Below are 26,428 nucleotides of genomic sequence, written 5' to 3' on the forward strand. Positions count from 1 at the left end.
TACTATGGTTAACTTTCTTTAGTTTTGCCAAGTCTTCTTTTCTCACTTTGCACTCATGTTTTGTTTTGTTTTTACTCATAGTAGCTGTTCCCAAAAGAAAATGATTATCTTGTTCTAAATATTACTAAGCAACATTGTTTCTTTCTTATGTGTAATTTCCGTATTATGATCGAGCATCACACCCCAATTGGACCCAACTCCAATCCACCCCACCCTAGACAAATCCACCTCAATTATATCTACCACACTCAATCCAATCCACCTCAGTCCAATCCATCCCACCCCAATCCAATCCACCCCACTCCAATCCAATCCATTCAGACCAATGCAATCCACTCCAGAATAACCCAATCCATCCCACACTCCAACCCACTCCAATTCAATACAAAGCACTCAACCAAATCCAATCCACCCCACCCCACACTAATTCTATCAGCCCCACATCATTCCACACCACACCATCCACCCCAATCCTCCAGTCTACCCCACTCTATCCCATCCACTCCAAAACACCCCAATCCACCCACTCCACACCAATTCACCCCAATCCAATCTACCTTACCTGAGCCATTTCACTCCAATCCAACCCACCCCAGACCAATGCAATGCACCCCAGACCAATCCACCCTACAGCAATCCATCCTACTCCACTTCACCTCACTCCAATTTATTCCAAAAAACTCATTCCAATCCACTACAATCCACTCTGCACTAATACTCCCAATCCATCTCACATCAATCCACCCCAATCTAATCTGCCCAACTCCAATCTGCCTAAAATAAATTCATCCCACTTCAATCCACCACAATCCAGTCCAATCCACCCAGCCTCACTCCACACCAACCCACCCACACCAATCAATCCACCCATCACTAATCCACCCCACACCAATCCAACTGACACCAATACAAGCCACCCCACTACCCTTTCCACCCAATACAATCCATCCCAATCCAAACTACTCCAATCCATCTCACCCTAATATAATCCACCCCACTTTACCCCGATCCACCCCACTCCATCCCAATCCACCACATTTCACTCCACTCCAATGCATCCCACAGCAATCCAATCCACCCCACTCCAGTCCAATCACCCCAACCAAACCCACCCAAATCCAATCCAACAAACTCCAATCTAATCTATACAACTCAATCCACCCGATCCAACTCACCTTATTCCAATCCAACCCACTCTACTCCAATCCAATCCATCACACCCTCTCCTATCAAAACCCCCAATGCACCACACTCCAATCAATATAATCCACCCCTCTCCAATGCATTCCACCCCACTCCAATACATCCACTCCAATACATTCCACCTAACTCCAATGCAATATATCCCACTCCAATCTAATCCACCGCAGCCCAATCCACCAACTCAAATCCATCCACTCCAATGATCCCACTCTAATTCACACCAATCAAATTCATCCACTCCAATCCAATCCACCCACTAAAATCCACCCACTCCAATCCAATCCACCCACTTCACCCACTCCACCCATGCCAATGCAATACACAACACTCCACACCGGTCCATTCTGCCCAATGCTAATCCAACCCCCACTCCAATACAACTTAATCCACTCCACTCCAATCTACCTTAATGCACCCCACTCCAAACCAACCCACCCCATTCCAATCCAGTCCACCCCAATCTAATCCACGCCACTCTAGTCCACCCCTATCCAAACCACCCCAATCCTCGCCACCACAATCAGTACACCCCACCCCACTCCAATTTACCCCACTCCAATTCAGTCCATCTCACTCCAGTTCAATCCACTCCAGTTCAATCCACCCAAACTCCAATCCAATTTAATCCACCTCCCACTAAAATCCAATCCACCCCACAGCACACAAATACAATCCACCCTACTCAGTCCTAACCACCCCACCCCACTCGAGTCCAATCCACCTCATTCTACCAATCCAAAAACTCCACCACAATCCAATCCACCTCACTCCAATCCAACCCACTTCAGTCCACCTAAATCCAATCCACCCCACTCAATCCAATCCACCCAAATACAAACACCACCCCTTGAGCCCTCCCTTCCAATTCGATCAACTCAAATTCAATCCACCCCTTTGCAATCCACTCCACCCCACTCCACCTCACTCCACCCCACTCCAAACCACTCCACCCTACTCCATTCCAATCCACCACAATTCTCCTATTTCACTCCACTCTTCCCCACCCCACCCAATTCCAATTCACCCCACCCCACTGCAATCCAATCCACCCCACACCACCCCAGTCCAATCAATCCAATCCACCTCACCTCAATACAATCCACCCTACCCCACCAAATCACTCCAATTCACCCACTACAATCCAATCCACCCACCGCAAAACAATATAATCCACCCACCCAGTCCAATACAATCCATCCCATCCCACTCCAGTTCAATTCACCCACTCCAATCTAATCCACCCTACTCTGATCCAATCCACCCCCTCTACTACACTTCACTCAAATCCACTCAGTCTAGTCCACCCACATTTCACCCCACTCTACTCCAATCCAATACTCCCCACTACCTCAATGTTCTCCACCCCCTCCACCCAATTTCACCGATCTCCACTCTACCCGACTCCACTCTAGAGCACTCTGCATCTGAACCACTGAACTTTAATCCCCTCTACTCCACTCTACAACACTATACGCCCCTTACTCCACTCTACCACACTCCAAGCCACCAAGATTTAGCCATGCTGAACAGCAGCTGTTATATTGGTGTACAACATGGGTGAAACACATTGCCAAAATCAATAGCTCTTTCATAAACAAGGCCTTTTGGCTTTGCCAATGTTTGATGAAATTTCTTTCTGTCATGTGCTTCCCCCTGGAGATATAGTTCTCATTTTTATCATTCCGAGAGACAATATGCAATTAATACAAAGAAACAGGTTGTAACTGGGCAAGTGTGAGCTCAGAGGAACTGTTAGTATTGCTCTGTATTCCAAGTTCTATTGTGAGTCTTCCGTCACTCTTGTGCCTATGAAGCTAGAGATTAGACACAGTTTGACCGATTCGCTATTAGAGATAGATGTACAGGTGGAAAATAGAGCTTACATCACAGGGTTCAAATTCACCGACAGGAGCACTCCAAAAAAGGAACAACATTTTTCCTGGATATATATTAGGCAATAAAGTGTCTTGGAAAAATGTGTTTTACATAGTGAACAGTAAAATGTAAACATGTGAAAGAATTATGATTGTGTTTAAAGATAAATATATTCTGTCTTGCCGGGTCAAATTTTAGCAGACATTGCAAGACAATTCTTTACGTGATTTCATTACAATACAGACACGTTTCTTGCACTCTGTTAATCAATCAATCAGGGATTTGTGAAGTGCACTACTCACTCTTGAGTGTCTCAGGGCGCTGGGGGGAGGGTTTAGCAGCTCTGTCTTATCCAAAGAGCCAGGTATTCAGGTTCTTCCTGAAAGCTTGCAGTGTAGGGGTTTGTCTGATTCTGGGGAGGAGCTCGTTTCAGGTCTTGCCTGCGATGTAGGAGAAGGCTCGCCCTCCCCACCCTCACCGCTCTGGCTCTGTGAATGCGTGGGATTTCGGCCAGGGCAATATCGGCAGAGCGGAGGGTTCTTTTGGGTGCATAAAAGGATCTTCTTTTGTTGAGATATTGGGTCCGATATTGTGGATGGATTTGTAGGCGTGGGGGAGGACCTTGAAGGTCACTCTCTTTTCAACCAGAAGCCAGTGGAGTTCTCGTATGTGCTGGGTGATGTGGTGTTGTCGTGGGATGCCTAGGACGAGTCTGGCTGTGGGGTTCTGGATTGTCTGGTGTTTGCGGAGTAGAGATTTGTTTATTCTGTCATAGAGGGTGTTCCCGTAGTCCAGTCTGCTGATTATGAGTGTGTGGGTGACGATCTTCCTGGATTCTGGGGATATCCATTTGAAGGTCTTGCGGAGGATGAGGAGGGTGTGAAGCACACGGAAGATGCAGCGTTGATCTGGCGGTTCATGGTGAGGGAGGAGTCAAGTATGAAGCTGAGGTTGCGGGTGTGGTCCGTGGGTGTGGGAGGGTTGCTGAGGGAGGTGGGCCACCAGGTGTTGTCCCAAGCGGAGGGGGTGGGTCTGAGGACAAGGACTTACGTTTTCTCTGAGTTGAGCTTAATGCAGCTGCTGCTCAACCAGGTGGTGACTTCTTTCATTCCTTCCTGGAAGCTGTGGCTGGGGCTGTCGGGTTCGTTGGTGAGGGAGAGGATGAACTGTGTGTCATCGGTGTAGAAGGAATTCTGAGTGTGTTTTCTGATGATGGTGGCGAGAGGATCCATGTATATGTTAAAGAGTGTGGAGCTGAGTGAGAAACGGATTAACTTTGGGACCAATTCACAAAAATAAACTTAGACATTTGGTCTAAACTTAGACAAACATCTAACTTTATGACTTTGAGCATTCAGAAAGGGCATTTATGAGTACTACATTCATGTCCGCACTCGAGGCGGAGATTTGCCCTGAGTCGGAACGTAAAGATAGTACTCATAAATGCCCTTTGTGAATTCCCAAAGTCATAAACTTAGACGTCCGGTCTAAGTTTCGACTGAACGTCTAAGTTTACCTTTGTGAATCGTGCCCTTTTTTTTGGTTCTACCTATATTTTTATCTTGATAAAATGAAGAGGATGACCTACAGTACCAGAAAGGATACAATTTGCAAGAGATATGAGGCAGGATAAAGAGCATGTGCATGAGTCATCTGGTAACAAGGATGAATCTCCTTCACACAGTGAGCAACGATGTCGAGAATAGCAGTTGAGCACTGCAACACCAGACACAGCAAATCCCTCTTGGGATGACTAGAACTGCTCCAGTGCAGCAGTGGGCATTAATCCTAAATCAAGTAGCTAATTTTGTGCATTATTTTGGTTTAGAAATAACCTGTGATTTTAGAGCTTCCATTCAAATAGTATTTTTTTTTCCTCTTTTGTTTCCCTGATAAAACGTACTCTATGTTTAAAATTATGCTCATTTCATTACACGAGGAGCGCTTTTATTTTTGCCCTTTTTTATTTTCTTTCCCTCTCTCCCTTACCCTGTTACCTAGATATAATTGCGAATATGTTCCTGTTCTATCTAATTATTCACATGTTTTCAGTACATTGTTATAGTGTTAACCTGCTGTTTGTTATTTCCCTTTGTCGTACTTAATAAACTTTCGTTTTAAAATGTTTAAAAAAAAGAAATATCATGTGAAGAAGTATACTCCTGTACCTTATTCAAACATTATGGACACTCACTAATTAGTATTAAAGCAGAGAGGCCTACTTCACACGTCAGCATGGCTCTTCAAGGTGCTAAAGAAATCTAACCACATCACGTTTGCACTAAAGGATCTACTTTGTCTTCCCTTGCAGGCCCGAATTATTGTCAAGATCAGCTGCATCGCTTACAAGGTCCTTTACACCAAGTCTGCTGTCTATCTAGCTAACAGACAAAATGGAGACGAAGAGCTCCAACATTTCCAAATTAGAAGCGGTACAGTTTGGAAAGGGGAAATGGAGAAAACAAGTTCCCTGAGCCTGTATCCACAAGCTCTAGAACAATATTACCTCCAACATCAGAACACTACCAACCCTATTACAATTCAATCAGAAATTCAAACCTCTCCTCTTCAAGGAACACTTCCTCAAATAGACTACCTTCTCGCCCCTTTCATTCCCTTATCCTCCTTCCCCTTCCCCTTCCGCAAGGTAGAACCACTGGAGCTTGCCCCTGTACCGCATTCCATTGCTATCCAGCTAGGTTTGTGCTTCAGATATTCCAAAACATACATAAATACATTCCCCGCACATCATTTGCAAGCCGTACTGTGAGATGTAAAGATTCCAATATGCCATCCTTGGTTGCCTCCAAAGTGTGGATTATGTGTTGTTTGTGAATTTTGTATTGAGTGTAAAGAATTTGTCTTCAAAGATGTAAGAAACGATCTAAAGACTTTCACGAATTGTAACAGTTGCTATCTCGTCTATGCCATCTTGTGTCCCTGCAACATGATTTATGTGGGACAAACTAAACAGAAAATAAAGCTACGATCTCTCAACACCGAAGTAGGATCAAATGCAGAACGGCTAATGCTCCGTTGGTTGAACATTTCATTGATAAAGGACACAGTGAAAATGATGTACGCTGGACTGTGATAAACCAGGTGGTACTACCACCAAGAGGCGGAGACCTCTCTAAGTTACTAAATAAAGAGAAGCTGAAGTGGATCCTCAAGACAGACAGTCTAAACTCCGGACTGAATCTCCAGAAGGATTGGATTGACCTGATGCAATAGATGGCCATCTATTCATCAGTAACCGTTTTTAATTGACATGTCATCTGAAATCTTTTATAATGTACCATGTTCGTGGATTTTATTCCAATGTGTTTATTTTCTCGCTCCCTATTCACTTCTATCACCTTTTCTATCACTTCCTTAATACTAGATGTCCCCTTCCTAATATGGCCGCCGCACTCCTTGTATAGCCAGCCCTCTTCTATATCCATGCCGTTCACCACCTACCAGAGGCCCCATCCCCTCTCAATATGGCTGCCGCAATCCCTGCGCAGCTAGCCCTCTTTTATTTCCATGTCCTTCCTACCACCAATCGGATTCCCCCTTTCACTTTATATGAGCCCTACAGCCCTCGGTAAGCCATCGCATTGCCTTGGAGGACTGAAAACCGACTGAACCGGCTCCTCCTCAACCTACGCGATCAAAATTTGCCCTTTGACGCTCCCCCCGGCTCCCAATTCTGGTAAGCCCTACGCCTTGTGATCCAACCATTTCCCTGAACCACCGCCCCCCGACCACGATACTTATTCTGGTCTTTTCACCTTTAGGGATGCCGCCTATACTCCTTAATCGCCCCCTGCATCCTAGCAATTCCTAGGTAAGTTCTTTAGGCCTTACACGCTGGCTTTCACCGCGCCGTTTTCACTTTCTAACCGCCCGTTCTCACTACGCCACCCGTAATATAGGCTACTCGCTACATCAGTTTTTAAATTTAATATTTTTAACCCCCCCTACTCCCCTCACTTCACTACGGTCATCCAATTGCACCGATTCTCACTTCTTTTGCCGACTCTCAACATATTTTGCCCGTAAATATCCACACTTTCGGTCCTCCTTGATTTCTGTAATCATATTACATGTTTAACCACTGTATTTTACCGTCATCACTGGCATAGACAATTTCCATGAGTTAATCTCTCAAGTGGACCACCCTTTATAACGGAAGGTCTGTGGCCTTCCATGCCTTGATTAACCACCTATATTCCTCGTGCATCCTTCCCCACATGGCCCTTTCAGCCATTACACAATGAATGGAGGGCGTCTCTGCTCCAAATTCATGGTCCATCCTCATCTAGACACCTTTGCGGCTCTATTCAAGCACTATTAGCCCTGACTCAATGAATGGAGGGCGTCTCTGCTCCATATTCATGTTTCATGTAGACACATTCGCACCGTTATGTTGTCTTCGCACATCACCACTTCTCTTCACCAATCACCACCTTGTAAGTTTTATTTCGTAATTTTGAACCCCATTTCATCCTATCTATGTTTTCTTTTTTTCCCCATTTCTTTCCCAGGCATTAGAGGCTTGTACCATTTAGGCATTAATTGATGTCCTGATGATGATCCCCATGATTAAGTAGTGGGATCGAAACGCCGACGACCTTATATGTACCTTATACATAAAATATACCATGTGACATGTATATGTAAAGGTGCATTCCTGATTATCTGGTCTAAAATTGCTACTACAGAACCCTGAAGCTTTTGCCTAAAAGCCCTGTTTGTGTTCACTGTTTTCCTAATGTACTAATTTGTATGTGCTTAAGTAGGGTACAGGCTTGTGCCCCACAGAGTTGAATTGTCGAAGGAAATCCTTTGTCTATTTTTCCTGACGTAAATACATTGAGACCTCTGTCCGGCTGGACAAGTCTAACCAATATAGGAGCCATTGTGTCTATATTTATTGTTCTCTTATTTCCTTTTGCATAGGACCATTATTGTTTTCAATAAGTATGCTTCCCAAGGTCCTGTGCTGACTCGTTTGGGTACTCTTGTTGCTTTAAACACACTCCAAAGTGTATGGTATGGCTAAATCCATGAATCATTTTACCCCCACTGGCAGCCCATCACTCTATGTCAAAGAGAAATCCAAAATCTTTATGCTACTTCTTCCAAGATCATACTTCCACTCGACTAAGCTGACTGTTACAGATTTATTGAGATAATGCACTTGTAAGATGTCATGTTTTTTTTATATAATGTGCTTTTATGATTTAATCTTCTAAATCGAATAAAGCTTATTTTGATTGATTGATTGACTACATGCCATACTATGCGATAGAGGGGGGAAAAATGAAACCCAACAATATTTATTTTACCTTGTGTTAGTATCTTTTAACATTGATAGTGACCTGAGGATTCTTCAGGTCCTTTCATATGGAAGAGTTGATTACAATGGCTCTGGAGGTGACATTGTGAATTAGCACTGTGGTACCATGTGCCGTGGCCAGTCCCTGGGACCTAAAGAGTCCACTGTTTTAAGGCTGAAAGGCCTGTTGGAGCGCATAGTTTTTCAGTGTTTGTTATGCTCTCATATAACCACCTACAAGAAATTCCTAGAGCTATGTGCCTTGCCCATGTAGTGTCCTTCTCGGCAAAACATGTTGTATGGAGATTCTGTTTGTGGTGGATGGGTTTAGGTGCCTCGATGACAAACATGGTACCATTAACACCTTGCCTGCAGCAGGAATTCCAGCCCGGTGCTGGACATTCCAATCGCGGGCGTGGTCGTGACAGAACTCAGCCGTCATGCACACAGGCCACGCGTGGCTTATGAGGGTGGAGTTCCATCATGAGCATCAAAGGGGATAAGTTGATAAGGGAAAATTGGGCTTGCCCGTGAATTTGCTTGCCAACATCTTGAGTGAGTTTGCTTGATCAAGTGTCAATGGAGTGCCTTCATTATAGCATTGTTTAATCAATTCTCCTTAGATTAATAAATACAATATTTAAAATGCACATATAGTTACGAAGGTATCTAATGCTTAAAGAGCAACTCAGCAGGCGAATCGCACAACTTGCAGCAAATTCTTTATTCTATGGACTACGAACTGCAAGCGTTCTGCATGAAAAAGCAACAAAGATACAATAAGCAAAAATACAGAAACAAGGAATCTATTATCCTCAATGTTTGCCATTCACCTCAATCCTCAACCGGTCAGTCTCGGTCCACCTCTCCTTGAACCCTCCTCAATATTTGACACTTCGTGTTCAGCTTAGGTTTCGCTTCGACCCACCAAATATGTACTTGTTTCATAAGTCATTTAAATAACTTTGGAGGCCTCCTTCCAAACGAAGCAACGTGACTGGTACTTTTCTTCTTCGTTTTATTGCTCTTAATGGTATGCACAAACACACTGCTGAATTCTTATAGCGCCAAGAGTTCCATTGATGTTAAAAATAAGAATGGAGCTACTTCTAATAATAATAATACCAATAATAATAATGATAATAATAGTGATAGTGGTAATTATACCAATAATAACAATAATAATAATAATGATCCTAATAATCAATTGAAATTGTGATTACTTGGATTAGAAAAATTCTGTATATTGATACATGTCCACTTTTGATATCTTTCAGTCGTGTATGGTGGCTCAGCAATGCATGCATGCATGGCACCTTTGTGCAGAACTCTATACTTGCTGTGTCCTACCAGGAACATGTGATGCTTTACACTGTGTACAACCCTGATTATGAGCAGTGCAGACATATCCAGCAGTGGAACCAAGTTGATATTGGTGCCAGGCGCAAAGAGCGACTGTATGACACTGCATTATCTGTAATGAACTCACCAGCGTGCAACCATTGCAAGCACTCCCCAACATGGAAGCAGAGATTGTGGCGTCCAGCAAAGATCCAAGACTGCAGGATCCAAGCTAAATTTGTAGGGTGTTTGCATGATACATCTTTACATAGATGTGAAGTAGAGGAATCATACGTGGAGTGGGTATCCTAAAAATGTGGCATCGATCCAGCACCCTTACAATGAAGCTGGCACCAATGGTACATCAATAGAACACATCACACTCACATATTATCAGAAAACATTGCTCAGTTGCAATCACACCAAGCATGTCCTATAAGCTTTTCATGTTTGAGTGGCAGGCTGTAATTGGATCAAGTCCTGTTAAGAACATTAATCGCTTTGATCAATTGGGACATGGCGGAGCGACCACCACTGACATCTCATGGATTCTGTCAAAGGGAAAGACAGGCCACTGACTAGAATAGATGCTGACTTCTATGAAACATTAAATAATGTATGCCACTTGTTTACAAGTCTGATGTGTCAGCACAGAAAACCACATTGCAGTCCCAGTGCCCTGAATCAATGAAGGTCTGCTGTCAGAGGGACTGCAGTGATCACATACAGGAAGCTTGAAGTGCCAAAACTTTATTTCTGCTTGGCAAGTGCTGTGCTTGCAATGTCACAAGTGTCACCTCAGCAATTACCGACACTCGTCACCATAGTATTTAACCTGTTGTACAAATGAAAAAACTGTCAAACTGCACTCGACTTTCTTGTTAAAAAAAAACAACAGCGGGTTAATTTCATAAGATAAGAGTGACATGTAAAGAAGGCCAGCGTATTGGCTTCCTGCTGCGTGGCATCCAGGATGTTGCAATTAAAATTATATTAACAAAATAGCGCAGGAAACGTCGTGAGTTTACTAAACACAAGGTCGCTATTATTTACTAATATCCGTAAGTAAATCTCATGTAGTAGCGCGAGCTGAAAAATATGCAGCCAACAGATATGAAGGTCTCTCTGTGAGCATCCTACCAGCCAGCATCTACAAATGTTGGGTATCTCAGAAAGAAACCTTGGGGCAGATGTACACAAATGCTCCAATTTAGCAGTTGCAGTGGTTGGAATGTCATTTTCGGTCTACTAATTCTGTTTGGAAGTCAGAATAAAGTTTCTGACTCTTAAAATTGGATTTCAGAATGGCAATCAATTTAGTATCTTGAAGGCCTGTGTTGTAAGTACTCATTCAAATAAAGTATCAGTATAATGTGTATCAATGTTTTGCAATCAAAATCCATTTGCAAAACATTACAATTTTACCAACACCCTAAAGCAGTGGTTCCCAAACTTTTGACGGCTGTGGACCCCCATTAAGTCACCACTGGAAGCCGGGGACCCCCAAGCAAGTTGTAGGATTTACATTTCAAACATTAATTCGAACGAAATAAACACACATGTGCACACATGTTTACAAGCCCCTATCCCCAAGGGAATGTCACTTTTTGTGATGTTTCCATGACGATAGGGGCTTCGACTTATTTACAAGGCAGCGTCGAGGCACTTATCGTGGCTTAACACTGCCTTGCAAATAATGCACCCTTTCATGCAAAAAGAGGTGGGCGTTCCACTGCAACACCCATTGACTTTTACGCTGCCTCCTATTTACAAGGGCAGCGTAAATAGGAAACTGCGCCAAAATGAAAATCAGGAAACACCTGGTCTTAACTTGGCGAAAAGAGGAGAAATGCTTTATTTCTCCTCGATTTAGCTTTTTCCATGTGTGCTGCCTTATGCAATACTCATGGAAAAAGCAAAACGCCTTGCTTTGTTTATGTTCAGGAAGGCAACCCTTCCTGTAACGACTTTCGTTGTAATCCCCGCGTTGTAATGGCATGCGGTGTAAAAGCCCTCGTTGTAATGACATACAACCGCATTGGCGCTACCCTGCTAAATGTAGCACCAGCGCAGGGGGAAACGCAGGGCTGCACCATATTCTTGTAAATATGGTGCAGCCCTGCATTTCAGAAGTGGCGGAGCGTGTCAAGCCAAGGAGGCTAACAACACTCTCCTCCACTTCTGTTGTAAATATCCCTCTTAATATTTTATATTGAAAGAATTTGCAAAAAACAAAATAATTTAATCGGAAGATTGGTGCTGCATCCCAGTGAATAACTTTTAAATGGCTTGTTTTATTTTGCAGTACGAGACTCCTGCTCCTGCCAGGGCCAGACTGGAAACCAAAAGCAGCCCTAGAAAATGTTTTCAGACCAGTCCCCATACGGTGCATACCAAGTGCAGTGAGTGATCCTGGCCACTACAGAGGGGGCTTTGTAAGGCTCTCCCCAAAAAGATTTTGGGAAACAATGGCGCAGTCTACAACACATTGATCATTATGTATTGAATTTTATTCGCTTTTAAAGAATAGTAAATTAAAACCTTACTATGCACCAGGGTACAACAATCTGGGAAGAAAAATAAGTTACTGACAAAAGCAGTAACCCACTGACCTATGCACATGAAAAAAAAATGCATGGTACACGTTCTTTGAGGTAGGCATATTAACCCTCTGTGCTACATTAGATAAGTTAAAGCTGCCACTGGACAAAACTCTCATCTCTCTCCTGCAGGTACATTAATCACTGGTGTTATCTTGACACTTTTATTGTTGCTCTAAAACTGCTAATGATACAGGAAACTTTTCTGTGCTTTTAAAACTGCTGCCTACGGACCCCCTGGGAATGTGTCAAGGACCCCTGGGGGTCCGCGGACAACAGTTTGGTAAACACTGCCCTAAAGAAATGATAGTGCATTCACAAAAAGGAAGGATCCCGTTAGAACCCCTTTCCCTTTTTGAATAGGGAAAAAATTGTTGAAGAGTAGTCATTGGCCCAAGGGACCACCTCCAACTCATAAACAAACTTTGAAAGAATAAGAAAACTTTTTCAACACTGACAAGTTTTCTTTAACCGCATCCATGCGGTGCATTTTCCCGCTGTGCGCTGGAAAATTCAAAAACCCATTGTTCATGAGAAGCTCACCTTGTCATGAGTGTACCAGAGGTATACCTCATGACGAGCTGAGCTCGTCATGAGCGTCGAAGGGGTTGGAATATAGGCTACCTTGAAGAATGTGTTTGCATTGTTTAAAAGGATTCACGGTCATGGTGGTTGCTGATCTCAGCATGCCACTATCCCTGTGATGTCCTCCAATTACAGTGAGTTGGAATTTGAAACCAAACTTCTTCCATTTGGAATTGTAAGAACCGAACCATTAGTTCCTAGGTCGAGTCTTAGCTTTCTTTACTGGTTACAAAGTTCTGGTCACAAATTGCAACCAGCATTTTGCTACCAGTAAATAGTACACTGGGGTCACTTGTTTACTTGATTCATCGGAGGAAGCTACTTTATCTGAAGAAAATATTGCAACATAAAGAACAGCACTCAGATCTCACCAACATCCACAGAGCCCCTTGCCAACATCATCTATGCCAAAATCTGCTTATGAGGGTAAAGTAGGACATCTGCAGGCACAAATGACAGCAGATGAATCGCATCATTAAGATTTGCAAATATTTATGACAGTGATGTAAATGAGTACCATAGAATAGCTGCAGGTTTATCAATTTCAAGTTTAGTGTTGATTACAAAAAGTTAATACCAGTGATTCCAATCAGATTTTCTATCAGATGTTAAGCAGTACTGTGTTTAGGTTTAGGGGTGTGCGTATTAGTGTTACTAGTGGGACAGCTGTGAGTGGTAACTATTCGGAAGATGGTGAACCAGCGCCAGCAATAGCGTAACTTGTGAGTATTCATAAACCTTCCTCCTGGCTTTTAACAATGAATTGGTGCATCAACCATTGGTGGCGGTGTAACGAAAGTGCTCATGTAAAGCACTCCAATACCTTCGGGTCGGGTTTGCGCTATATAAGACTGCAACAAAAAAACTTGTACTGTGACCTCAAATGCGTTTCTTTGCTTGTACATACAGAATTAATCAATCATATTCTCTGCCAGACCAAAAGATAAAGTGCAAAAAAGCTCATACAATAAATATACACAAGATATATTATATAATAAGTCTTGTACTGCTAAGTTCAATGAACTAGAAGGGAATGTGGAGAAAAGTATGATTATTCATCTCCATAGAAGAGAAGAGGAGAGGCCAGTGGAATTTGTAGCTGCTATTTTGCTTTGTTATTTATGAGACCATCTCTTTCGCAGAGTTTGTTCACATTTGTTGCTTGACTACATTTTACTATATGTAAATCTTCAATACCTGAAAGTGTTTCAGGTTTTTTGAAAAGACTACTTATATTTAGTTTTCAAACCCATCTTCCTGGGTATTCTGCCTTTCGTGGAGTACTTCTGGGTTCCTCTTTTTTACATGATAGATGTATTCAATATACAATATAATATAATGTCTAAAGAAAAAGTGCATGAAAAGATGTATCTGGTTCTTCAATATAGAACTGTGTTAAATAAATATTAACATGTCCATGTATCACGTTTAAGAAATGGCCACCGGAATGACTTTTACAGCACCTATTCGTGTGAAGGGATTTCAGTACTGTGAGAGTGAAAGTGGCAGGAGGATGCTGAAACATTTGGAAGTGTAACGATGGGTGGTAAAACTCTTTTTGCAGTGCTCTGTGCTGGGCAGTGTAGAATAATGTAGGCAGTGAAAGACTAAGAACCAATGACATTTAATTCGTATCTGGAAAGCCAGAAGACACTCAAGAGAAGCAACCAGCATTTCATTCCATAGTTTTGCAGCTTGGTGAACAAAGAGTTCCCACAACCTCAAGCTTTCTCAGTTGTAATATAGTCTAAGGAATTTTGTCTTCTGGCTTTAGGTTCCTCGATAAATGTAGTTTTTCTCCGTTTGATAATACTTTCAAGCAATGTTCTGCATATTGTTTTATGGGGGAGCAATTAATTAATCTGGATTATTTATCTTTCTAGTCGCTAATGAAGGTGGAACTGAACAGAGGTGACATGCTTGTTTTTACAAAAGCAATTATAACACCACAAAATTCGTATTCCAAAAAGAAGAAATACACTTGTCTAAAACTAATAAAGTGATAACTAGAATAGCGAGCCAATCGTTTGATTCAATGCTCCAAAGACAATGTGTAAATGTAGTTTAAATTCTAAATTAAAAAATGAATACTTGTATAGCGCACTACTCACCCGCAAGGGTCTCAAGGCGCTTGTACGAATACCTCTGTGGAACCCATCCTGGCTTTCCCTGTGAGGTGTCCACTCCTGGGCACCCCCAAGGTGGAGGCCAGGCATCCTCAGCGTTGTGGGGGCCATTGCGGAGATTAAGCAAGCTATTGCCCAGAGTTGCAGAGTGGGACTCCATGATTGGAATAGGCACCGAGGCGAGAATTATCAGGTCCGTGGAATTTTTGAGCCCAAGACCCGCCGAGGCGGGTAATTGAGGCGGGTAATTGAACCCTGGTCCCGGGCTAGACCTCTGTATTAGGGTCTGCCGCTCTAACCATTGAGCCACACTTCTCTTCTAGTGTTATAATGTAGTGGTATTGCCAGGGCTTTAGGAGGGCCAGGTCCTGCCGGTGCTGAGCACCATCAGTTCTAAAAAGCAGGTGCTGAGACGGGTCTCTATCGGGCTCTCCATATTTGCCCTCGGGTGGAAAACATAAATCTTAACTCTGCATCAGTACCACCCTTCACTGCAACTGATGTCACTTCAAATAGTCTCAGTGCAGTTCTTTCACAGTCTCATCATTTCAGAACTGAAGCATTTTCAATATTCTATTCAAGGAATCCATTGTTGTGGCGTATTTATCTTACACAACTAACAACCACTGGCAAAGCCAATAGCCCTGACTTTTGGTTGTAATGTTACTTGTTGTACTATATATATGTATGCAACGGCAGAAGCAACAAATACCATTGGGGTGGCACACTATGCTAAGTACATTAGTAGTGGTGGGATGCACACCAGTGACTCCATTATACATCCACGCTTAACTGCTTCAGACATACATAGGTGTGCAAGCTGGATTTGAGCTCCGCCCAATTGCGCATTGCAATGTAAAACAGACACACAGGGACCTTTGTCGATCCCTCGCCAGCTGCACAGCCATATCCGTTACCAATTAATCAAATAAATCAATTTCATATTTCTATTCTTCAGTTCATCCAGTTGTTTGCTCAATCGCTTTTTACCGATCACCTTTTTCATTTTTCATCAATTTATTATACTCATTTCCATATCACATTCAAGAATGTCCATAAACAGGAGAAGTTTCCACATGTCACAACTTTATTTAAAATTCACCCAATGCATTTTGGGATATTTCCCTTCGTCAGGGGTATCGTGAAATAGTGTACTGGACACTAGAAAAATAATGAGTGTGTTGAAAAGTGGGATCCCTTAGCTTTGTCATTCCACTTAAAGCCCTGGGTATTCCCAAGGGTTTTCCTCTACTCAGGTTTGAAATGGAAGATTAGAGATGGAGATTATGAGAGAGCTGACATATTAACTAACAGAATTAAGTCTCCAGTAGAGCAAGCTGTCTGTAACATCACAGATTTGAATTCAGGAACGCCCATTGAGGCTTTTATCCTCTGAGAGGTGGTGCATTGAGCGCCAGTGAGTTGTGTAACACCACCCATGATTCATTAAAAGACAATTCAATCTGTAGTGCGTGCTGTGCACTGTGTCCCTATAGATCACTGGTGTTCTTGCCCTTTAAGCTCTCAGCTACAGGCTTTAGGTGTCTGTAGACAGACCTATTGTTTTCGATACGTACACATATGCCTAGAGTCGGCTTTGAGTAAGCCCCTTGCTCACGATTGGATGGCTTTGTTTCCGGTCTCAGTGGTCTGCTCTTGATTCAATGTTTATTCTCCCTGTTCTAGTGTTGGTTCCACCTAGCAGCATTTTGGTCTCACAGTGTTCTGATTGGATGGGTTGTGTATTTCGAACGCTAACTTAAGAGACCTCTTTTTTTACCTATCATTCTTTTCCTTAAGCTCTTTCTCCTGCTTCCCAGGTTGTACCTATTTCCCTGTGTACTTACTTTTTGTATCCCTTCCCCATTACTGAATACTCCACATCACACTCTCCATCACCCTCACTGTTTCAAATAAATATACATATTTTTAAGCAGGCCAGGCAGCTACTTAAACAGGTTCATACAGTATGTTTGAACACTAAATTAATAATATGAGAATAGTCACAATGGGTCTCAATGACCTGCCTCTCCATAGCGCATGTGTGCGTTGTGATGCATGAACCCATATCATCGACCCTCTTGAAATGGGATTTCTTTTATATACATTTGTGCCCATGCATCATGAGACATGAGTATGCATGTAACAACAATAGTAATTTAAAAAGCATTGGCAAAGCCGAAAGCTTAGCCTATTAGCGCGGAGACCCATTGTCTTTGCCAGTGCCTGTTGATTCAACTAACAGGTGTATTTGGAGATGTTCTTTAGAGTCGTTTAGATTCATCTACAACTGAAACTATTTATAGTATATTTCAGTGAGTTTTTTAATGGGGACATCTGGCAACAGAAAGACGGCAAGTGGTGTCCACACAGTATGCTTGCATGGCATTTTGTGCGCTTCATGAATATGCACATATTAGAAAGACTCATCGTGACAGGGGGAGCCACTTCGGACCGACAAGTCATTAAGGTGCTAATTAAACGTGACCTTCCCTTAAATAAACAAAAAAAGAAAAGTGTTACAGTCATTGGCCTTTCATGGCAAGTGAGCACACGCACTGCAGTGATCACAGTCAGGAACTAAGGCAATAAAAGGGTTCAGTTATTTAAATGCTTGCAGCTGACATCTGCTCTACCCTCATGTCATGCGTGAGAATCCTGGCATTGCTAACTCAGCCTTCCATACTTCTGAGAACAGTGGATGAACAGCATTTAACTGGGCACCAATAACAGCAGTTTTTACAGTATTCCGAAACGGAATACATTCGATGTAAATGTAAATGTACCGGTATTTATAGAGCGCACAGCTACTTCCCTGAGGTAGTGTCCCGGCGTTGTCCGAATACCGCTTAGGAACCCTTCCTGGTTTTCCCTGTGAGTGTCCACTCCTGGGCACCCCCCAGGATGAAACCAGGCATCCCAGCGCTTTTGGGGCTGTTGTGGAGATCAAGCAAGCTATTGCCCAGAGTCACAGAGTGGGACCCATGATTAGAAAAGGCACCGAGGAGAGAATTGTCAGGTCCGAGGAAATTAAGATATTATCATCAACAGAGGGTATATCTATCGCCTACTATCCGCTGTGTGCTACCTTCCGTCACTCTTTATATAGATGCTCATATTTAAAACCTAGTGTGCGTGTGTAACCATACTCCATGTGCTGGGCTAATGACCCTCTCTACCCTTCTCTAATGAAAAAAGGGGAGGGGGGGTTGGCAATGCCTCACGGGAGCAACACCCAAAGGAGGAAGTGTCAAACTGGTACTCGCCTGACTCCTCACTTTCTCATCATCAGCAATTGCCAACCCAAAAATAAAGGGGATAAAATGTGCACAAAAAGAAAACTCTCGCCGGTAAAGTAACTTGCGGCGATGAAACATGTTGGTTGTTTTTAACTAGAACAGGCACACGGCACAGAATAAAGTTGGAGATGCTAGTGGAGCTGAGTTCTTTTTAACTTGGTGGGGCCTATAACTCATACTCCGGAGGATAGGTCCTATTATCACAGGGTCACTCACATAACTACACAGAGTTTTCTTTTTGTGCACATTTTATCCCCTTTATTTTTGGGTTGGCAATTGCTGATGATGAGAAAGTGAGGAGTCAGGCGAGTACCAGTTTGACACTTCCTCCTTTGGGTGTTGCTCTCGTGAGGCATTGCCAACCCCCCCTCCCCTTTTTTCATTAGAGAAGGGTAGAGAGGGTCATTAGCCCAGCACATGGAGTATGGTTACACACGCACACTAGGTTTTAAATATGAGCATCTATATAAAGAGTGACTGAAGGTAGCACACAGCGGACAGTAGGCGATAGATATACCCTCTGTTGATGATAATAGATATATCGACTGGTTGTGGGTGTTTACCCGTAGAACTTATAAGGACAGGCATAGTGTAATGTGGATCATGATGAGTGGGGGGCTGCCTGTATAAATCCTTGTCCAAATCCCCCTGGGGCCCCTTGGTGTTCGCCGAGGAAATTGAGCCCAAGACCCGCCAAGGAGGGTATTGAACCCTGGTCCCGGGTTAGACCTCTGCATCAGGGTCTGCCACTCTAACCATTTGATATCAAAAACAAGGGAACCCACAAAGTAACCAAGGACCTGGGGTATCAGTTAATTGAAAAAACAATGGCCCTTGACAAGGGAAATTTACCAGTTCCAATAATTATAGGCCACAAATAATGGATCATCATCAGGACATGTAATAGGTTTGCCTGAAATAAATGGACTCCACAGCGCGATTCGGTACCGGGATGATGTACATTGTTCCATTGTGAACAAAAGGAGCCCTTACAAATGCTATCTAGTCTCGTAGCAGGGAGATTGAACCTGAAGCTCCCAGGTTAATTGGACAACGATCACATCGACGATTACATCGATTGACTGCCCAATGATTGTCCGTCTAGCGGGAGCACGTCTCGCCTAACAGCCTGATCCCCAGAGAATTCCTTAGACGTGGGTTAACCTCTTATCTAGGTTACCCGAACCTGCACAGTTCTGGTGCCAACTCAACCCTCATGCACCTAGCCTAAACACAAGGCCTTTTATTTCAGGCAAACCTATTACATGTCCTGATGATGATCCATTATTTGTGATTGGATCGAAACGCCGTCGACAAACAATATGTGGTTAAACACTAAGTTCACTATGAAGTGCTAAAATTCATGTGTTTTTCACATATGTGAAGCGATTATAACCTAATGTCCTTCGCTCTTGCTCTTGTAAATGCCTGAAAAACCTTAGTTATATGTTATGTGTATTGTGTGTGCAGCACTGTGGATGCAGGATTGTGTCCCTTTGTTTTATTGTTTGTTGCTGAAATTTGATTATCTTAACATTGAATAAATTTTATAGTCCGGCTGGACTATGTGTTCATTATAGTGCACATTGTGGCCTATAATTATTGGAACTGGTAAATTTCCCTTGTCAAGGGCCATTGTTTTTTCAATTAACTCTAACCATTTGAGCCACACTTCTCCACATGTTACATCAAAATAAGTTATTACCAAAGTTAACATTATTAGTTGTAGCAACAGTAGTCACTGTAGTAGTAGTTGTAATTGTAAAATAAGCACTTTCTTGTGATGCTTGCTCCTCCCGCCTGGCGCTTAAATCATGCTACCTCATACAGAGACCTTGGGGAGCCAAGCCTGCTTGAGCAACCACAAAGGAGTATTTGAAAGTAAAAACAGGGCTCATAATAAGCACAAAAGAGCAATACATAATGAAAAAGATTACTACTGAACAACATTTCATGAAAAATTAGAACTATTTATGCTTCAACATTTTACACGAAAGCAAAGAATGCCAGCAGAATGTCCACAAAATATGCTACTAGTTTTCGGGAACAAGGGGAGGCTTCCTTTCTCATATAAGGGAAATACTCAGTTACTGACCGATATACAACTGCAGGAGAGTAGCGGTCAAAAAGGGTCAACACTTTCACTGGGAGATTCCAAGTGGTACTAGAGGCTGTGAGCACACAGCATATGTCTGCTGACTCAATGGACTAAAGTATCCAGTAAAGGAGCCTGGGTTTGGCATCAAGCTCCACTTGGCCATTCATCTAAGGTCAATAAAATGAGCACCATTGAGTTGGCCAACAAGAAACACGTCATGTGTCAATAGAACCAAAAGATCCCTGCGTTGAGTTGGGATCCCTGTTGTGTGTCGATACCATCATGAGACCGCTTGGGCTGGCTGTACACTTTATATACATGTCAGGAACAGTACGGCGATTTGCAGCACACCAGTCAAAAAGCTATTTTGCTTTTAGAGTTGTATGCACAGGCAAAAAGAAATCAACTTTTGGGGCTTTTGCTAATGTTTGGCACAATCTTAACACGGCAACCTGCCATGCTATGCTATGAAGTCATTCAAACCGACAAGGTGAAAAGCACCCCATTTGTAGATAAGCACCTATCTGAACTTCTGTGGCATACCTGGATTCCATACTTGTCTTTTAGCATTAAAACACTTTTCTTCTTTCTGATAAAGTAAAGAACGAATAGTACAATAATTGTAAAGAAAGCAAGATAATATTTGATTCAATTATTAAGAATGGCCTCTTTTCAATTGGTAATTGTTAGCTATTTCTACATCATTTTTTTAATAATTATTTTGCTTGTGTGTAGCTTGAAATCACTTTGTTCATTTGAAATACAGCTGTGTTTATTTGCAGAGAGCAGATACTGTGTGATTAATTAGATCGAGCATGCATGGGTGGTGAGAGAGGGAATTAAGAGAGACATCTGTACTTGCCCACATCACACACAGGCAACAATTTAGTGAGCAGCAGCTTAGTGCTGTATTCCCCAGACACGTTGCACAGCTTTTCTTCCCCCAAAGGTCCTGATACACCGTTTAGGTACTTTAAACATCTGATGGCTGGGTGGGTGGGTGTGTGTCTGTGTTACGGGGGGCAACTTCATCCCTCTCCATTCAGTTGTACAACTATCGGGTGGAGTTACGACCTTCACACACTGGTTTCCACTTGGCCTTCCCCTCATTGGCTAAACATATGCTCTTTATTACTGTGTATGTATGTATTTTCTTGAATCAGTGTGCGCCTGACTATGGGATATCAGATATAAGGCTCACCCCTCGCCCAGGCCTGGTTCCTGACAGAAGCAACGTCCAGCTGAGTATTTCAGACTGCAGGAAGCAAAGCTGTTGCCACTCCCCTTTCTCCCCCCACCCCAAAGCAATCCCGGCAGCCTCCACGCCAGCATGGCTTGTATCAAAGGGCTAGTGGACCTTGTTTTGTAAGTCTGCTTCATGTCTGTGTCACTGATGCGGCTCGGTGAAGTAGTCTGTAACACAGCTTTTCTTTACGCCAGTCAAGCAGATGTGCTTGCACCACAGGCTGTGTTATGAGACATTTCTTAAGATTATACAATAGAAGCATTCTTTCTTTTTTTTTATTTCCGAAATTCTTTATTGTATATAAAAAAATATATATTTACATACATGGACAAGGCTTATACATGAGTGGAAGAAGAAAGAAGAAAGTAGGCGAAGGAGGAAAAAGGAGGAAGGAAGAGCATTCTTTCTAACATTAATCTACGCACCACAAGCTCCGCAGCTGCTCCTCGTGGGCACTCACCCCTGCCCACTCAGAAAGTATTTGATATTAAGAAGCTTGAGAAAGGGCAGCAGCACCTGTTTTGTAGTGCTTGCCTCGGCCTGCGTTTCCTCATACCATTGTCAGTGCCACCAGCAGCGGCACAATTATACTCCTGCCACTCATACTTAAGCTCACGGTAGCTGTTGTCGAGTTTGTGTGATTAACATTCCACGGCCTAAAAGAGAAGGCAGAGCAAACATTGCTTCACTGTGAGTGGTGTTTTCATTTCAACCCTCCTTCCTCTGCTCGTTCAGAGCAGCAAGGGAAACTTACACAAAGTTTTGAACATTGACCTTCCTATGTGCAAAGGGTGTGGAGTTCAAAGGCCAAGAGCAGCAGCTGTAGAACCAATGGGAGAGCACAGGATATTTCTGAAACTTTTAATAATATTTCATATGAAGATTAATATTTCTTAGGTTGTTTGTAAAAGCTGGAATAAGGGTGTTGGCCGGGCATTCCAGCAGGCCCAGGAGCTACCAACTTGATGTCTACGACAGTTCATCCAAAGTTGGGGTGTGCAATGGTGGTAGCCGGAGAGGGTGGGCTGCTTCCTCGGTTGCCCACTCCTGTTCCTTGACATAGCATGCTACATTTAGATAGTGCACAAACGTGATTATCCTGGCAACAAAATAAGCGTCCTACATGCCTAATATATCAAGGTAATTTGGTTAGTGACTGGCAGCAAACTGTGCTTGGGCTCTCAGACTTAGGTCCCAGGGCTGAGGACCAACAGGCTGGGGATTGGCCTGTACCACTCCCCAGAACCGTATACTGTATTAGCTACCACACTGCATTGGCACTAGAACTAGGGGATGACCCTTAATCCTTAGCCTCTGACCTTAAGGGTATTTGATTATTTTTCTGGAGTTCAAAAGCATCTTAGATGACTGCCAAATTAGACGTCGAGCTAGAAGGAGCATAGAACTAACCCTTCTGGCTGTGGTGGATGGTTTACAGCTGGCTGCAGATGGTGATATGCCCAGGGTTGATACTGTTAGACTCATCTGCCATCTTCAGCACCTCTGACCATGCCTTCCTAATAAAAGAAATTCAAAATATTGCCATTGACAGTACAGTACTGCAATAGCTTTCTCCTTCTTCGTTGGCAGAGGCCAACAAGTGATATTTGACCAGAATCTGTCATCATCCAAACAGACCAGCTGTGGTGCCCCAGGGTTCTTCCCTATCGCTGCCGTGTTTGAATATATTCTTGATGCCATTAGAATCTCTAGGTCGATCCAGCAGCCTGAGTTTATATACATATGATTATGATGTCATCCGGCTAATATTTAAATTCAAGTCACTAACCTCAGATGACACAGAACTGTTTGACCTTGGTCCATACTCGGATGAACCAACACTGGCTCAAGCTAAATATGGACAATAAGGAGATTCTGCTGGTTGGCCTTGCAATCATGTACAACTTCACCACCGCCGGCTGCCTGCTTGCATCACAAGCCCTTCAATATCTAAACCACAAAACGTTTAGGTCTTAAGATGAAAGTGGAGCTACAGATGGATGCTCAAGGGCCAGCAGTTGTTTCATCTTGTGCTTTTTAGTTGCGCCGATTCCACCCAGTTCTGTCGCATTTAACCTGGGAGGGCAAAAATCAAACATATTGCTGCGATTATTGGTTCAAGACTAGACAAGTGTCATAGTCTTTGCCCAAGTACAAAAGCATTCCTTATTCGTCGCCTCTAATGGATCCTAAAGCAAGCATCCAGATTGGCAGCTGGAGCACCCAATTCTTTTTTATCAGCTGCCATCTGGGTGGCCTTCTTGGCCTTCCAACACACAGACATACAACCTTTGATGTGCTCAACACTGTCCATTGAACCTTGTATGGTACAAATCCAAGCTTCCTTCTTCGAAGGGTCAATCCATACACTCCTAGCAGGACACTGCAGCCATCTAAATATTTGTTTTTACAAGCTCCAAAATTCGACAGAGGACAATTAGGGGACAGATGTTTTCCGGTATATGCTCTTAATGTATATATATATATATATATATATATATATATATATATATATATATATATATATATAGAGAGAGAGAGAGAGAGAGAGAGAGAGAGAGAGAGAGAGAGAGAGACAGAGACAGAGACAGAGACAAAGAGAGAGAGAGATTACTGTATGTCCAGGCAAGGCTTAATATTAAACATTTAACACATGGCAAAGCAAGGCTTTGTTATTTATTGCAAGGAAGCCTAAAGGTGTCAGTGCGCTTTATACATCTACAGTAGTTAGACCTTCACAAAATGTGCGAGATTTTGCAAATGTCACAATACTCTTGTTTCGCTCCTCTGTTTTCCCCCAGCTCAATCCGAGGGTGGTGGGAGGTTGACAAATCAGAGGCCCACACAAACATGCCATCTGCACAAGACAGGGTGGTACAGTGGGTCAGGCGGCTGCAAGCCCTTAAAGTTGCCAGTGCATCTGCAATGCCGGGCTGCATTGCCAGCACACCACGACAGGAAGAGGAGCAGACCGTCACCTAAGTAATACAACCACCGGCTCCCGCACAGGCCTGGCCCAGGATTGGTGATTTGCCAAGATGAAATTCAGTGACTCCAGCACCTTAAATACAAGCTGCAGCAGCACCAGGTGTGATCATGGAGATGTGTCTGCATTGTGCATATAATCTATGTTATTTAGGAAGAATATTACTTTGATTGTCGGGCGATATTTTTGGGAATGTCCCCAAATCACACTTATTTATGGCCAGTACACAAATAATTTGCTATGGTTCTCTTTGAACTAAGGGTGTCCAATGTTTGTCTGGGAGGGGCGGGTGTTTAACAGATTTTCAAGATATCTACATGAAATAAGTTGCCCTACAATGAACCTACAGGGAGCTCATTTACATATCTAGTTTTTTTTTCCTGGATTCCTCGATCCAGCCCTCCTGAACCTCCGTTGGACCTCCACGCTTTAAAGTGGGACTGTCACTGTTTGTTTAAAAACACAAAACCACGAGATGTAACCAAACAAAGCCCCACAATTCTCTCAAGACCTGCCTAGCCTTTACCCAGCTCCCTGCTGATCCCAACTACAATCGGCGCAATAAATATTAATACATAAAGGTGCAGCTTAAAATAGTCATTTACAAATTACGTGCAAATGCATAGCATAAATAAGTGCCTTCAAAGCGCATGGGAGTGAGTGCGACACAAGTCGTCTCCATCTGAACCCTCAGTCAAACAGCAATGTAAACAGACCTGAGGAACGACTGACTCTCTTTAAGCAATGGTGTGTGAGGCTGGGACTTTCCAGAAGAACAAGCCGTCTCATGTAAAAACGAATGCCCCCTTTATCAACTTTCAGTTTGCTTTAGAAAACAAGATCGAAAGTCGGGTGCAGCACGATGTAAACATGCGCAGACATACACGAGACGCACCTGCTGTTGGTTTAATGCGCTTACAGAATATATTTTGAATCGTGTCGCACGAGTACAGCAGAAGGCAGGGACCCCACGGTGGCGCGGACCTGCTGTCCCATAAAAACATTTGAAACTTCAGGAAAACTGAAAAACTCAGGAAGGAAATAAATATGTCACTGCCGGAGGTCAAAGCTAGATACGTGGGAAACGCATCGGCTGGCTGGAAGCCACGAGAAAAATATCTAACCCAAAAAGCGGGTTGTATACACCCACTTGTCCTCAAAGGTGTGTAAAATACGTAATTTTTCTAATAGAGTATATGCAATATAAGCATGCGGCCATGATGGCTGAGAGCGAAAAACCCTTTATTGGGAAAAAGAAATAAAAGTTGTTAGTTTAAAGATCAACAACTAAACAAAGCGTGCATGAAGAAAAACATGCTTCTTTCCTTTATCCTCCGCTGGCCCATTCCCCCATACTACCAGTGCTTTGATGCGCGGCCTTCTGAACGCTTGACCAATACACGAACGCTTGACAAATACACAAGAGCTCAAACAAACAAGTAAAAAGTGTGTGGTTTTTTTAATTGTCGGGAAGTTTATGTCGGTGCGAGCACACTACGTTAATCGTATCTTCCACGTGTAGAGTGCTAATGTATCCAGGAGCACAGTCATTAGTCTCCAAAATGTGTATTATCTAAATAAAAGTTCCCACCAGAGAAGTTGAAACTATTGTTAGATCAGGGGTGGGGAGAATAAGACTGTAAAGGCAAAACGAAAGCCAGCACGAATAGCCCTTCAGTTGGCAGAGTCTGGGGTGCTGCAAGAATACCCTGCTCGGGTACGTCATGTTCTAGCGCACGTCAC

General features: G+C 43.0%; 1 protein-coding gene across 2 annotated transcripts in view; it reads right to left on the reverse strand.

The window, feature by feature from the left end:
• Nucleotides 1-26,428, reverse strand: part of RASSF9 (Ras association domain family member 9) — a 128,632-nt gene that overhangs the window by 101,160 nt on the left and 1,044 nt on the right. Inside the window, exon 1 of one of the 2 annotated variants that reach the window (XM_078678893.1) lies at nucleotides 25,581-25,602. The exons of the other annotated variant lie outside the window; for it this stretch is intronic. The gene's annotated coding sequence lies outside the window, so the exon portion shown is untranslated. Of the gene's footprint in view, nucleotides 1-25,580; nucleotides 25,603-26,428 lie in introns of those variants that run through there. 2 annotated transcript variants of the gene reach the window in all.

Source organism: Lissotriton helveticus, chromosome 1_1, assembly GCF_964261635.1.
Source record: "Lissotriton helveticus chromosome 1_1, aLisHel1.1, whole genome shotgun sequence".
Classification (NCBI taxonomy): Eukaryota; Metazoa; Chordata; class Amphibia; order Caudata; family Salamandridae; genus Lissotriton; species Lissotriton helveticus.